The sequence below is a fragment of the Protopterus annectens genome, chromosome 7.part0 (genome assembly GCF_019279795.1).
Source record: "Protopterus annectens isolate FY-2018-M chromosome 7.part0, PAN1.0, whole genome shotgun sequence".
NCBI lineage: Eukaryota > Metazoa > Chordata > Ceratodontiformes > Protopteridae > Protopterus > Protopterus annectens.
In genome coordinates, this window is record NC_056739.1 from 323131247 (window position 1) to 323148227 (window position 16981).

The 16981-nt window shown below is 36.9% G+C and overlaps 1 protein-coding gene across 2 annotated transcripts in view; it reads right to left on the reverse strand.

The window, feature by feature from the left end:
* Positions 1 to 16981, reverse strand: part of GPR61 (G protein-coupled receptor 61) — a 251985-nt gene that overhangs the window by 24998 nt on the left and 210006 nt on the right. Inside the window, exon 1 of one of the 2 annotated variants that reach the window (XM_044076873.1) lies at positions 4907 to 5073. The exons of the other annotated variant lie outside the window; for it this stretch is intronic. The gene's annotated coding sequence lies outside the window, so the exon portion shown is untranslated. Of the gene's footprint in view, positions 1 to 4906; positions 5074 to 16981 lie in introns of those variants that run through there. 2 annotated transcript variants of the gene reach the window in all.

Genomic DNA, 16981 nt, shown 5'->3' on the forward strand with positions numbered 1-16981 from the left:
TGCTGACTCCTGCAGTGACTGGAGACTCCAGCAATGCCTGGTGTGCTGGCAGCTGCTGCTCCTGTACCTGGTGCCCCTGTTGTAACTGCCTTGTAAGTAGGGTATTGTATAACACGGGACACAGTAAAAATAATTTTAAACAAGAGGCCGGATCATATCTCAGAGCACCACTGGATGAATCCAGACAGCAAAAACCTTCATTTGTCAGCCCAAACTCATGTTCAGTACTACCCCTTGTTTGTGTTTGGGCACAGTTATACTCCTGTTGTGTTTCATTCTATGAATTTCTGATGAATGATATCAGACAGTTCCAAGGCACATCTGGAATTGCGAATAAGATGTCCATTTAAGAAGTCATCTTTCACAAAACACTGGATAGGTTACAGGTGTGCCATATGTGGGAGTTATGATAATTGGTTGGTTGGCTTGGAATAGATGATATCTGGTATATTAAAGACCATCTAGCAGTTGATGGAGAGATAATCTTTGTGATCCATGCACCTTCTACCCGGTTTACCAAGTGGTGTCTTTATTTCAATGTGGGCTCTGCCTATGCCCACCAGCACCTCAGGGAAATGAGTTTATCATAGAATTACTGCATGGTGTTCCTTCTCTTCTGTGTGTTTTTGAGAACATATGCTCTCCCCAACATGCTGAAACATGGACTCTAGAAACTGATGGAGTACTCTGAGGCAGAAATCTGAGATACTCCCTGTGTCCCTAGTAGGTCGATAAAAGGTCCATGTTACTAGCATATGTAAAGCCACACATACCTTAGTATCCACTGGGACAGGTACCCCAAAACTCTGACAGGGCTGCAGGTGAGGCTGGCATGTCCACAATATCTTGCATGGTCTCACTGTCCACATGGTACTAGCCCACAATGTCAGTGTTGTGAAGTAAACGAAATGTTAAGTGAGGTCGTGTGACATGACACCTCAGTGAGGGGCCATCATCATGGCAAAAAGAGTTTTGCACATACACATTTACTAATGTGGTGGCAACCCCAAAAAACTTTTTTGCAATTCTCTTAACATGAATACAGAAGATTCAGCGGTGTTTAATTTACATAAGCGTTACAGCTTTGCTTTGCAGCATGTATATATTTACGAATCGCTTTTCTATCTTGCCTCATTTGCATACATCAAGTCTCTCAGTTTAATAATGTTGCTCATTACTATGTCATTATATGGCCACTGGCATACCATGGTCATCACTGCTGCTCATTATAACACGCTAGTGGTAACTGTGTCTCTAAATCACACACACAGTGTCCATTCGCTGTGCAAATTCGCTCACACTGCAATTCAGCAAAGTTACAGAAGCCCTTCCTTCCTTTCTTCACCTCTGTAGATTCAGTTATTGTTTCTTTGACTGTTTTCCAAACCTGTTCTCATTTTTATACTAATCTCCCCTTTCCCAAAATGCTTCATACTGCTAAATGATCTGAAAAAAAAAGAGAATATACAACCCATTCCTTAATTCCTTTAAAGTGCTTGAATACAATAAATAATTTCTATTTTTATATTACCTCTTCTATAAATATATTTGCTTTGTTGTCCAACTTAGAATTTACCCAGGGTTGGCTTGGTTTGATCGAATGGCTTACCATTCTTGAATAATAGCTTTGTATAACAACTCCATGGCGTTCCTTCAAGTTGTTTCCTATTCTTCTACGTTTTCTGATGTACTGCACATGCGTATGGTTGTTACACTCCCGTGCTTGCATAGCACATCCGTGTTACATCCATGTTAAATAGAAGCAACTGAGAAAAGAGAATCTCCGTTGTTGTTTTATGTGAAAACAAAGTAAAACTATGAGGCTAAAATCTGGACAGTCTGTGAAGATCTGGACAGTTGAGAGGTATGAGAGGCTACTGATACTTAAACAGGGACAGTGTAAAAATAGAAGGAAAATCAGGTATGTTTCTGTTTTTTATTTTTGAGAACGTACCTGATTTTTCTTCAGTTTTTGTCTTGTCCCTCCATAGAATATTCCAACAGAAAAGTCTGGCCACTCTGGACTTTTTTCTAATGGAATACGCTCAATTTACAACAGGCATGCTGATTGGGCACTCCAGTCAGCATGCTTGGTTTTGAATAACAATGACCCATCATTGTTTAATTAAAGGCTCATATAACTGCTACATCTCTAGCTATCTAAACATTTCTTAATTTCATTAGTTTCCCTCTTTATACATCACTGGTTAAAGTATATATTAAAATAACTCTGTAAACACGTTTTTGAACTAATATCTACCACCATCATCCTTCCTGCTTTCACTATAAACACTTCCAAGATCTTTCATTATTATTAATTAACACAGACACCTAACAAAACTCTTTTGTGGCAAAATTTCCACCCTACCTGAAATTATTTCCTGTTTTTCTAAACTAGTAGTTCATTTATCATTCAACTGTATCACTTTGTATTTATTCACACAATAGCTGAAAACAATTTAAAGATACAATGTGCAAATTCTACTTTATCTTAATATTTTCATAATGTTTTTATCCTTTTCATTTTTTGCCATTTCTTCAATAATACTTTCATCTTATTTTCCCCATCTTTAGTAAATGTTTTCCCACTAAGACTTTCTGTTTCTAATAGCTGAAATCCATTTTCTTGTACTATGGCAAGGATTCAGAAACAGAGGCATTAATGGCAAGGATCCAGCAAAGAGAGTCTGCTAAAGCAATCGCAGAAATGATTCAGAGACATACTAGCTGCAATGAGAAAATACTTCTTTATTGGCTAACTTGCACGCCTCTGAATCACTTGTGGATTATTACCACAAGCACACTGCTGCAGTAATCACTACTTTATAATCCCCTTGTCCACTAAACAAACAAAAGCAGTTAGTCAGTAATGTTAGTTATTGTTTCATATGTCTTATTCTTCATTTTCAGCTACTTGCTGCAAAATCTCATTCTATTAACTTTTTAAGCAATTTAAAGCAATATTTACCAAGTGTTCCTGGTGTCTAGTGTTCCCCCAATTAGACAGTAGGCATTACAAGCCACTGCTCAATAGTGTAGGGGGAGTTGAGAGGTATAGAATCTCCACACTCACTTACACACATTAACATGCACGAACACTCACCAGTATATGAAACATATCTCCACCTGATCTGACTTATACACACCCACACCCACACACACAACACACACACACACAACACACACACACGCACACACACGCACACCCACACACGCGCACACAAACACACACACACACACACACACACACACACACACACACACACACACACACACACACACACAAAAAATAATTGTCTGAACCCCCCCCCCCCCAGCACTTACATCTAATGTGATCTTGTCCTTTGAAAGTAATGGGTGAACATAAACTTTTGGTCATCTTAATTACACAATGTGGATGGCAGTGGTGATTTACACAGCTGAGAGGTCCCATGAATAACTGGGCTGTGTAAAATCACTTATCCAGGGGAAAGGAAACAATCATTATTTTATTTTATTAATTTATCCTTTATTGATCGGTTTAGAACCACTAGACTAGTAGCATCTTTTTGGGGAAGTCCCACAAAGTGGTATTTTACTACGTGGGGACATTTGGCTAGGGCATTGGGGAACTTTCCCTACTCTTTTTGATTGGTGCCATGGCATCTTTTACATCTGCCTGAACTACCACCAACTCAAGCAGATGGGGCTTTGGTTTTACATCTCATATGATGGATGGCACACTCGAGAGAGCAGCACTCCCCATATGCACTGCAGTCTCAGTAATTGATCTACCTGGTGTAGTAATAGAACCCACAATGTTCTGCACCAAAGGCGAGTGTGCTACCTGTTGTGCCACTAACAACTGGTATTATCATATGCCTCTCCTCTAGAATGCTTCACTTACATTTGCAATAGCCCAGACAGACAGTACCCCCACAGTGCTGTACCTCATTGCTGTAAAGTACTGCAATAGGGGTGTATCTGAATCAGAAACAGATACCAACAGTGGTAAAGAGGACTTACCACTGGTGGTAACATTTCTGAATTCTAAGGTATATCTTCACCCCGATATCAAATAATAATTTATTATCATATTCCACCCCTTCCCCTTTCCATTCCTGTGGTTTGTTTCTACAACAATAATTTCATCAAGGACCTTTCAATCAACACCATCATATCCATGTCTACCACATGTAATGCATTTCATAACTCGGTTTTTTTTTTGTTCCCTTTGGATGTGCTCTCACCTCACTAGAAACGCCTTTATTTAGGCATTCTACTACTAAGTGATCAAAAACAAAACTTTAGTTTACTCTAATAATGCACCATTTCCTTTTGCCCATTTTCAACAGCCACACAAGGCAAATTACATATTTTTTGTTCTTTCATTTGTGAAGAAACAAAATCTTCCCATCTTCCATTCCATATATCCCTTCCAGTCATTTTTTAAACATCACACATAATACTGCAAGTCTCTTAAATAGCCCTTCTGTATGTTATCAGTCCTAAATTATAGAAATATCCTTCTTGTTTGCATGCTAAAGTCAGTTACAGAAAAATTCTTCTATGGGTTACATTATTTTTTCGCATATTATTATATAGATTTAGCCACAAATTCACAACGTTTCAGAAGTAACATCTACTTCAAAGAACTGTTGGATAAACAGACTTTAATAATTAACTAGCAACTATTCATCACATTTCTTTTTCTGTTTAAAACGCTTTGTTTTATAGTAGACACCATTGTACAGTTATTTCAGTTGTTTATTATTGTTCTTTTAGATATGTATATTTGTTTTATAATATTTCTATTATATGTAATTTTTTTTTGTTAAAAGTTCAATAAAAACAATGAAGAAAAAAGTTACATCCACAAAAAGCAAAGAAGCCCAACAGCTTCACCAGATGATTGCACACAACATACCTGTCTATTAAGTCCCTTCTTTCATTTGAATCCTTATTAGTGGCTTTTTATAGCAGGCATCGTTTATTTTCAATCTCTTTTTTTCACTCATAGCTGCTGCATAACTCCTACTGTCACTAGCTGCCACTTCTGAATACATATCACCTTCTCCTGCTGACATCCACTTTAACATTAAATCCGCGTCTTGCAAATCAACTTCCTTTACAGGGAGCTGCCTCTCAACTATGTCACTCAAGGAAACAGTGGCACTATCTACAGGTTCCTCCTATCAACTTCCTTTACAGGGAGCTGCCTCTCAACTATGTCACTCAAGGAAACAGTGGCACTATCTACAGGTTCCTCCTATCAACTTCCTTTACAGGGAGCTGCCTCTCAACTATGTCACTCAAGGAAACAGTGGCACTATCTACAGGTTCCTCCTTATCAAACAAATGTAGTAATACCTGATACTGTGAAGTAAGCGCTCACATTTCATCATTCTCATTTGGTAAATTCATGTGCTCATTCTCCACTTCATCAATATTTGGCTTATTAACACAGTTATTCTTAATCTCAGCCATATCCATGTTAGGAAAGTGTCCTAGTCAAATTATTCCTATTCAACATCACTACTACCTTGGTCTCCCCTTAAAAGAGGCAATAAAATTAGTGGGACTAACAAATGCATGTGTGCATAATTAAATAAATAAATACTGTTTTTGCCACACATTAAGGGGCACTCCACTGTCCTGCGGTAGAAGATAAAGGGCATATGAAGTTAGAAGCTGCATTACTGGACATTGTCAGCCAGCACAGAACAGGTGATTAAGGTTGTCATCCAGTAGCAGGTGTCATCTTGTTTACCTACATTTAATTCCCTTAGGTTTAGCTAGTTCCTCACTGTATGACAAAGGTGCCAGGTTTGCTGTCTGACTTGGCTTGAGATGCCCATAAAGCCCTGACTATAGAGACAGCTTGTTGCTGGACATTACTAGACTCTGTTATTTTGCATAGCAAGGATAAGTAACCTTGAATCTCCGAATACTAAACACGTTCTTGATTCCAGTGGCAGGAAACATGTCATGGCTACAAATAGATGGACTGAGACTTTTCCTGGGATGTCTGTCTTGAATATTGAAGTCAATAAGAGGTACAGAAAGTGCCATCTGCTGATTCCATTCAATGTACCGGGTTCTCTTGCAGATGGTACAGATGTGTGATGACCTGTCCTAACAGTAGATGCACAGATAGTAGGATCATGGATGCAGGATTCACATACATTTACTGCAATCTCACAAAGGTGAATATCTGGGTTGGTCCACTTACACCAATGTTTTACACATGAGTTGCCACTGAATTCTTTAATGAGTGGTATGTGAAAATTGTTTGGGAGAGGCAAAGCTGCCCATAGAAGGTCTCATTTCTTATGTTGATTCATCTCTGCTGGTTGCTCTGCTGTGCTGTCTAGTGCATTTCAGATGTGTCAGAGCATCAGGATATACAAGTTGCATTCCACAGCGTATTATTCAGTTAATTACATGGTTCAATTTGCTGAAACTTCAGGACATGTATGCAACATTTGCTTTGTGAATTACACCAAAGGTATTTCAAGATTCCAAATAAAGCCTTATTACTTAAAGTTTTCATATTTTAATATCTTATTGATGTACAATATGAAGCCATAAAGCTACATTTTCAATAACCAAGTTTGTGTGTGTGTGTACGTGTGTGCGTGTGTGCGTGTGTGCATGTGTGCGTGTGTGTGTGTGTGTGTGTGTGTGTGTGTGTGTGTGTGTGTGTGTGTGTGTGTGTGTGTGTGTGTGTGTGTGTGTGTGTGTGTGTGCATGTATGTGTGGGTGTGTGCTGGGGAGAGTGAAGATTATTCAAATTCCTTCAAACAGTACATTCATAAGCAAGTAAAGCTGTCACATGTACTTTACTACTATCAGTATACTGTTGTACTTTACTACTATCAGTATACTGTTGTACTTTACTACTATCAGTATACTGTTGTACTTTACTACTATCAGTATACTGTTGTACTTTACTACTATCAGTATACTGTTGTACTTTACTACTATCAGTATACTGTTGTACTTTACTACTATCAGTATACTGTTGTACTTTACTACTATCAGTATACTGTTGCACTTTACTATCAGTATACTGTTGTACTTTACTACTATCAGTATACTGTTGTACTTTACTACTATCAGTATACTGTTGTACTTTACTACTATCAGTATACTGTTGTACTTTACTACTATCAGTATACTGTTGTACTTTACTACTATCAGTATACTGTTGCACTTACTACTATCAGTATACTGTTGTACTTTACTACTATCAGTATACTGTTGTACTTTACTACTATCAGTATACTGTTGTACTTTACTACTATCAGTATACTGTTGTACTTTACTACTATCAGTATACTGTTGTACTTTACTACTATCAGTATACTGTTGTACTTTACTGCTATCAGTATACTGTTGTACTTTACTGCTATCAGTATACTGTTGTACTTTACTACTATCAGTATACTGTTGTACTTTACTACTATCAGTATACTGTTGGATGGAAACTTAAAATGTTACATTATTTGCATGATTACTCTGGAAATATTAATTTATCCTAATTGTGGGTACTCCTCACTAATATCACATATAAGTGCATTTCATGCTCAATACGCTTATTGCTTCTGTTAACGGAGGATGACTGCTTGGTGGTGGGACTGGAGTGTTGTCAAGGTGTTTGCTAGGGGGCCTCTTTTATTTCTCCAACTCATACATGTTTTTTTTTTTCTTGTTACAGTTCTCCCAGATTCCAGAGGGCTGCTAAATAATATAGAGTTCATTCCCCCATCCACCTCCCCTTCTTTGACACTCAGGCTGTTATCTGAACCATGATCTCACTTGCAAAATAAATGAATGGCCTGCCCCCTTGGTAATGGGTTTGCTAGCAAAATGTTGATATGTGGCATCCGAAACAACATTATATCAAGACCTCTATGCAAGTTTGTGTGCCTGCTGAGTACATATGAAAAAAAAATCTGAAATGTTTCCTCCTATACCTTGTGCAAATACCCTCCAATTGGTATACAACCTCATTGTTTTGGCCTGACATACTGTGCTCCTATAAGATTTAAATCTTAATTTCCTTCAATTTGACTAGAATACTTGCAGAACAAGAATCCTTTCATACAACTGAATATCATGTACTTTTTTTTTACTGATCATCAGATTTTTGGCAGTGTTTCCTTGTGTTGCAGAGAATGTTTCATTTTATAGAATGCCATTTCAAATCATTTTTTATTTTGACCTCATTAGCTTTTATCTTCCCTTGTTATTCTTCTGTCTAAATGCTGGTAAATGATGATATAAGCACTCTTACCCATATAACTTAGCTGGCATAAATAACAAATAAATACGAGAGAATCAGTGATTGATGTTTAGAGGTCTTAATTTTATATCGCTATGAAGAAATAATTTCTTTGAGTATGAATTCTCTTTGTCAGTTGTGCCAGTGTAGAATGATATATCACATTGGAGTCTGACTGATTGTGCAAATAGTGTAAAAGAACAAACTGTCTCTGTTCCTACTTTGATTACTCTTTTTGTAAAAATTCCCATCTTACAGTAATTTTAAAGAACTACTGTTTTTACAGTTTAGAATAAACCACATATTAAGCCCTTTTCATACAGACTTGCAGAGCCATACACTATTTGCACCTAGTTTAAATGGATTATATCAAGTAAGGCTGCTTTACAGATACTACATAGGTCTTACTTGAGGCAGTTATTTATTTATATATTTTGTTAACTGGGGTTATCCCACTTTTTCAGGCCCAATTTCGGGTGGATTCTGGGAGAAAATATGCCACTAGAATGCAGTATGTACAATAGGCTCTATAACCAAACCACATGCATCATTAGAAATATTACTGAAATAGCCCTTGGAAGTTCTTTCAGATCATCAATTACTGTAGACTATCCCCTGCTCCTATTACCTGCCAGCTTCTTTTAACTTTGAATAGTGCTAATGAACAGAGTCAGTAGTTACTAAATTAGAAATGTGAATTTATACATAATTTTTTATTCCAGTTGTTTCTCCACATGCAAAAAGTATTCAATAGTTGTACAGTTAGTATTTAAATCAGAGTTTAGTGTTGCTCTTTAAATCAGACTAGAGGTTCGGCTACTGTCCTGTTGTACTACTCTAGAAAATTCTCATTCAGTCTGAGTTGGAAATGCGTGTTTCACTTCACGTGTGTTTTAATTACTGAACCTGAGTGACAACATGAAGTAAGATTAAAACAGTGATGCAGTCAGTGATTTCTAAATACAGCTGTAACTCTAAACTGTAAAAGGTGCAAATGTTGCTAAGTAACTACAGTTGTACAAGCCAAATCACAGTGGGATACATAGAACAACCAACTGTGTTTCATGGCATTTGACTGCAGTACTTCTCATGCCTTGTTAGTAGACAGCTTTCAGTCTTCAGAGACATTGTCATTCTTGATCTGCCCATGTCATGGTGCGACTTTTTCCAGTGTTTTACTATAAAATCTGTATTTTTACCTTGTTCAAATTAATATGAAAAAAAAAATGGGTTAACAGTGAAATAAACCAAAGATATATAAAGACCTCTTGGCTCACTTAGCCTGCCTATTTCCCTTTATAATGGATAAGGTGAAGATACTTCTTACGTGACAGCACATTTACCAGTTACATATATTAAGAAAAATATGAAATTCTGTAATTTCAGAATTCCTTATCTAACTTAATTTATGTACATTGGTGGGGGACAAACTCCAGAATCTCCATAGTTATAGTTATCAGCTTTGGAATGTTGAATATTGGGGACAGATATTTCATTATTTGATTTAACTATGTATTCAGAGAAACTGTCACAATTGTACGATAACTTTTCTGTGGAAGAGTACTTCTGTTTTAAACACCCTGCATCTCTTACTTTGATATTATATGTATATATATATATATATATATATATATATATATATATATATATATAAATATATATATATATATATATATATATATATATATATATATTTTTTTTTTTGAACGACAGCACCAAATTACACTATATAGCTTCCCCTCAAGGCACTTAAGAATGTTTACCTCTTTTACTTGCACCTTATGCATGTTTTCTTTTTAATTGCTCTTTCAGGACCTCTAGTGCAGACAGCACACTCTTTTGATATCCAAATCTGTGTTGTTTATCTTGTGTTTGTTATTACAAATAAAAAGAGTACAGAGATACCAAATGTTTTCATTTTATTTATTTTACCTTTGATAACCTGGTTAGTCCCATTAGGCTAGTGGCCTCTTTTCAGGGGACACCTGAGGTGGTATTTAAACTACGAGTGGAAATTTGGCCAAAGCATAGGCAACTTCCCCTACTTTTTTCATTTCCTTTGTGATGGGCCGCAGGGTGATTGTCAGATGGAGGAAATGGAAAGTGTTTTGTGGGGTCTGTTGAGGCATCTGTGTCTACATTTGTGATGGTGCTATCTAACTGCATATGTATTCTCTTAAAAAACCTATCTGCTCGTTGGATGCATTACAACTTTCAAGCATGTAATATGCATTTTAAAAGGAAGCCGCTCATGCAGTTCTGAACAGTTGATATGGACAGTGCCTTCTGTTAATGATATCTCTAAAGGGTTCGATTTGAAATGTATGGAATGGGGCCTTGGAAGTTTGGGGTCACTTTATATTATATTGATGTTGTTTTGCAGCATATTCCTAGTATTGTCACTATTGTAGGGAAAAGGCAATATGGAATGCTCTCTGGTCAACAAAAGTCCTGTTTTTTTTTGTGGGTCTTATTTCCACCTGATTCTAGAATGTGATAAGTGAAAGTCCTTTTATTGTTGAAATATCCGGCATAATAAGGCTTCTTCTGATAAGGTTTGTAAGAATTGCAGCAATTTTTGAGCACTTATGATTTGATTATCTGGAGAATTAAAAACATTGAAGAAGCAGAATTATGTGCTGAACATACAGACGAGGAGGCAGACTCTGTGGGAGTGGTTGGTGATGCTGCAGAAAGCTCTCTAATAGATGTCTATGATGAGGACGGATTGGTTACTGTTAGTTTTGTTGATGGGGATGGACTGAGGAAGAAGGGGTAATGAAGGCACAGAAGGGGGGTAGTAATAATGAAAAAGAGATTACAACTATTGAGCAGAGGTTAAAAACATAAGCTTAAACAAGCAGATCAAAAATCTGTTATGCAGGGGAAAGGGTGATTTCGTTTTCCTTAGTTTAAAAGTAAATAGCCCTTATTATTGACTAGAGGAGGGTAGCCTTTTGGCACTCTTGCTGTCAGCTTTCTTTCTTTATTGTATGTTTGTTAGTTGTGAGATGACTAACTACTAAAATGCATCAAGCGGACACTATGTGGAATGCACCTGTGATTTGGTCCTTTGCTACTGATGTATGTTCAGGTCTTGTGGTTTTGCTTCACTGTACACTTCAGTTATTAGGTGTACTGGTGGCATGGCCTGGATGGCCCTTTGCTTTGGGATGTTTCTACTGTTCTAGACATTTATTGTATTATCATGATTTATGCTCTCTCTTTTGTGAAAAAATGTTATAAACTTTTTTGCAAAATTGCTAAATTTTGTCTTAGTTAATGTGACTATTATGGTGACGGGTGACAGATTGTCATTTTAGAAAGCATAAGACTAAGTTATATAACAATTTTAAATTAATAAAAAAGCTATGTCTTATGGTATATGTTCCAGGCTGGTTCACATGTAGATCCAACTTATGCTAGGGGAAGTTTAGTAATGGAAATTGATTTTTTTTGCATATTGAGATTTTCTTGTCTTGAGTTCATCACAACAGTTGCATGTTTAATTTACAGATCACAAAGCTTTGCATTTTTCATTTGGGATTAATAACGATGTTATTCCAGATGGCAAAGGTTTTAGAAGACTGAATACCAGGGTATCTCAGTCACAGGAATGGAAACTTGTGTAATAAATCAACTGTGGCTGAAATATTTGTCACTGCTTCCTTTTTGTGGTTCCTGCACAGAATGGTGGTGGTTATTTAAAGTCAAATTATGACAAGACTATATCATGTTAGGAAAAGTTTAGCTAAAACACTATAAGGAGAGATATCCTAGAATAAGACAACAAATGAATGATTTATTAACGAGTAATAGCTATAATTAGTGTTCAGCCCAAGGAAATATTATGGGCTAAGATGACAAAGGAGAAGATTCAAATGCTGTTGCATAATCAGAAGTTTGTAGTGAAGGGTATTACATTTAAACACACCCTGTTGTTGACTAATGTTAAGAAGACAGAGATATGACTATGACCCAGTAAAAAACATGGACAGGATTTTAGTTACCAACGAGGAGGATACTTTTTCAATTTTGGAAACATATGTTTCTGATCATTTTTTCTGCTGTTTCAGTTTCTCTGATGCAATGGTGTGTTAAGTTATCTTAGGAAGAAAATGAAAGGTTACATAACAGGATAACATTAATGGAGTTAAATATGGTATTCCAGTCCATAAATTGTCACACATCACTAGGATGTGATGGTGTACATTATGGAAGTTCTCTGTTGAAATGTCAGCACTTGAAATGCTGAGCATCGAAAAGCCAAAAGAAATAAGGCGGAAAATGCAGAGAACAGCGAATCTCGAAAATTGCTTGTCTTAAAACTTCTTTTTATAGGGGGTAAGCCCCCTATACCCCCCAACTTATAAATACCAACTCTGAGATTGCCACACCACACTTCAGAGAAAAGGGAATATTTTGAGAAATGGCATTCGGGACTTGGTATATACAAGTCTGATCTTTTGGCTATTCAGTCTCTGTTTTTGAGGACTCACACTAGTGGGTCTCAACATTTCAAATAATTACTGATTTGGGATTTCAGAAGTCCTTGCAAATCAGTGCTCTATTATGCATTTTTAATGAATGATTAGACTATGGGATTTCTAAAACATGGATTTGTGATGGGGTTATTCACTTGATAGGTTTGATGTGTTGATTTGGAGGCTAATTACTTTAACACATATAGGTTATAAACTTTTTTGGAAGATTCTTTGTAAAAAATTTAGTAAACTTTTTTATTCATAGTCTCATGAAGACATTTATGATATTCTAGGAAAGGATAGAAAAGAAATGTTAGTTCTCATTGGAGAAGTTATTGCTGCTGTTAAAGATTATAGTTCAGTTGGTGTTTTAGTCTCCTGTAATATTTCTAAAGCTTTTGTCTCCGTAAATCATAAGGGTTTGTGGTATTTATTGAAGTGTTATGGCTTAAGCCCTAAAATATTGAAAGTGTTGAAGGACATTTATATTATTCCTGGGTTAGGCTGATTATGAATTTTTATTTAGGGAGGCAAATTCAATTTCAGAAACAAGGATGCCATTTAAGCGTTTTTTTTTAATTTGGGTTAATTATGAATACATTTTTACAACAATGTCATTATTCCTGTGTTCTGGCCCAGTGAGCTGTTTTCCTGCTGCCTTAATTCCTGTTTTTCTTTCTTATGAAGATGATTTGACTATTATAGTAAAATAAAGACTGGAATTAGGAATGGCTTTTTAGATACTGGTATCATTTTTACAGTCAACGAGTTTTAGTTTTAATTTTTCCAGATTTCATGGTTTTGGAAAGACATGTTTTTATGGTTATTACCTTTAATATTACAGAGATCAAAGCTTGAAGTATTGTGTTTGGAGATAAATCTACTATTTTGAAACAGTGGGATATGTCAGTAAAAGGACTGAAAGATTTAATCACTCAATGGGCATGCTTTAAACTGTCTTTTTGAAAAAAGGTGTATGTCTTACACTCTTTAATGTTAAGTAAATTGGTATACTTTGAGAAAGTATTTCTGTTTCCTAAATCAAGGGAAAAGGTATTATCATACCTATTTTTTAGGTTCTTATGGGGTCACAGGTTGAAACAGGCTACATGTAATGCTATATATTATAAATGTGATGAAGGGGATTGGAATTGAGTAATCCTATTGTTTTTTTTTAGCTTCTTTTCATTTATGATGGGTTTTGGAGAAGTTCTTCCAGGATGAAAAAAGATGTTCATGGGTATTACTTGTGGGAGAATGGTTTTGGGAGACCAGGATGATTAATAAAAGGAAAGTTATGGTGTATTATCTCCTTAAAGAATATAACTTCAAGCGTTCTTTGTGGAAACTTTCTTTATCAATACCAGTATTAAATAGGAGGTTGTGGTATTAAACTGTTATGACTGATTATTATTACAATAGACCTTGGGCTGAATTTGATGATATATTCAAAAGATATATTGCTGATAAGTGTAAGAGGTTTCATGATGTTTCTGAAAGTCATTACTTTTTAAGGGGATTGCTTTTTATAGGATCATAAGAGGTTACTAGGCTAATGGCCCTGGGGCCCTTACAAGCCTAGCCAAGAGTTTATCCCCAAAAAAGAAACCTCAGTCAGCACCTGGCACCCTTGTCAATGAGGGACATAGGTGGAACCCCTGGGAAAATTTTTGGTTTCCCATCCACTAATCAAGGTTGTGCTTGAAGAGGGTCAGCAGCGTACTTTGTTTGATGTGTATGGGGAGTCTATTCCAGAGATGGGGCAGCCTCTGGGAGACAAACCTGTCTCTCCAGCAGCTTTTGTTAATGTTGCATATTAAATTTAGGCCTTTTGATTAGGTAATGCGCGAGGAGTTAGACTTATGAATATGGAGCATCTCTAGTAGGGCACGGTCCAAAATTGCCTTGTAGGCGAGACGCAGATCACCTCTGAGCAATCTGTATGATACTGAGTAGAGTGATAGTGATTTGAACCTGTCTACATAAGACAGGTACTGGAAACCATGGATATTCTTTGTGAGGTATTTCTATGGCCTTTCCAGTTGATGAAGGTGCTTGTAGAGTTACATACCAAATGGGGCATTGTACTCAATTATTGGCCTAATGAGGGAGGAGTACATAGAGGTAATAACCTTTTTTCTGGATGCAATCTCTTTACTTATGAGATGAACCAAGTAAAAGGCTTTTCTGACCACTGCCACTACATGATGGTCGAAAGTGAGATTGTTGTCAACCTGTGTACCCAGGTCTCTCACCACAGGTTGTGTGCTTAGGGGTTGCCACGATGTAATAAACAGTAGTGGTCATGTTTTTGCCGAATGGTATGATAATACATTTTTTTGCATTTAACTTAAGGGCATGACTTTGGCACCAGTCATTTGTTGCTGTGAGACCCTCTTTTAGTATGTTAACATAATTTCGGGAGTCAATGACAACACCCAACTTACAGTTGTCCACAAACTTGGTCAGCTACAGTCCTTTTGTCTTTGCCCGGACCCCTGAGAAATAGATGCCAAACAGTAGGGGTCCCAGGACACATCCTCGGGGAACACCACTAGTGACAGATCTGCTGGTGGAGGTAGAGTCACATATTTTGACCTTCTGGATCCTATCAGTGAGCCAGTTGACCACCCACCTGATGAGATAGGGATTTATGTGTTAAGTTGTGTTAGCTTTTCGATGATGCCCAAGTGCGGGATTGTGTCAAAGCTTTGGCCAAGTCAAGATAAGCTGTATGTACTGACTTTCCCCTCATCCAGGGCCTTGATGACAGTCTCAAAAAAGTTAACCAGGTTCAACAGGCAAGATCTGCCCTTGACGAATCCGAACTTGGTGGGGTCAAGTGATTGGAGATTGCCTATGTCCCTGTTTATGAGGTCCATGGCCTTACAGATCAGACTTTTCAAGCTAATGGGCTGATAGTTTTCAGGGTAAGTAGTGGCACCACCTTTGTGCAAGGGGATGACAATGGCAGTTTTCCACTCTGCTGGAATGAAGCCTGTATTAGGCTGTGGTTGAACAGGGTGCTCAATTGTGAGGCAGTTCTTGCTGGAGATAGTGCATAATACAGTTTGGAATACTATCAGTCCCATGGAAGCTCTGTTCTATGCCTTGGATAGGGCCTTTAACACTTGATCTGTGGAGATGTGAGGTGTGGGACAAGTATCAGGGATGTCAAATAAATTATCTGCAAAGGGGCAGATGAAATATAAAATTTGTGATCAAATGTTGTCCAATGTAGGTGCGATAGAGGAGACTATGTCTCATGTTTCCCTTGACTGTCCCTGGACTGTGTTTTTTTTGGAATGCCTTTCATATTTACTATAATTTACCACTGCTTTAATCTTCATCATTATATATAATATTGTATGATTATTATGGTTCTGCATCGATTATTATGATACATGTTTAATGGGGACATGGATGATATGGTTGACTAGATGTGATAAATTGTTTTTAACAAATTTTGGAATTTTTTTTTTTATTTTGAAAAAGCTGAGAATGTGGTTGTGGCAAAAGGGTGGAGGAATGTTGTTTAATCACAATCTGCTATATTTATTGGTCTGTTTATTATTTTTATGATTTATTATTTTTTAATGTGATATTCCAGTTTTTCCTTTGATTTGTATGTTATTTAATAAAATTCCCCTGTTCTTTTCAATAGGTGCCATGGGACCTTTTTTATCCACTTAAGCTGCCACCAACTCAAGCAGATGGGACAATCTCATCAGAAAGATGATATATTCAGGAGTGCAGTACCCCCCCCACGCTACACTGCAGTATCAGCAATCCAGCTACCTAGTGTGGGAATAGAACTCACAGCCTTCACCACCACAGGACCATATGCTATCTGTTGCACCACTAACACTGCTGTAAATGTCTATGAAATGCAATAACATCTTGTTTTCTACTAGGGGCTGGCTATTTGTAGGCGTCTCAGTCTTCGGTATGCCTTCCTTTCTATTTTTTTTGTTTTGTTACATTTAGGCCATACAATTCTATTCCTCTGCATCCTTTTCCCTTTTATTTATTTACTTACTTATATAATTTAACCTGTTGTGGCATGCTTAGAAAATTTACTATGAAGAGTTCATGTTTGGGCCACCCTTTAAGTCATTTGATGGGCACACATGGAGCGTTCCAATTTTTAATTATTTGTTTCCAATTGAAAGGGAAAGGCACTGTAATTTGAAAGAAAACATATTACAGTGTGTGTGTGTGTGTGTGTGTG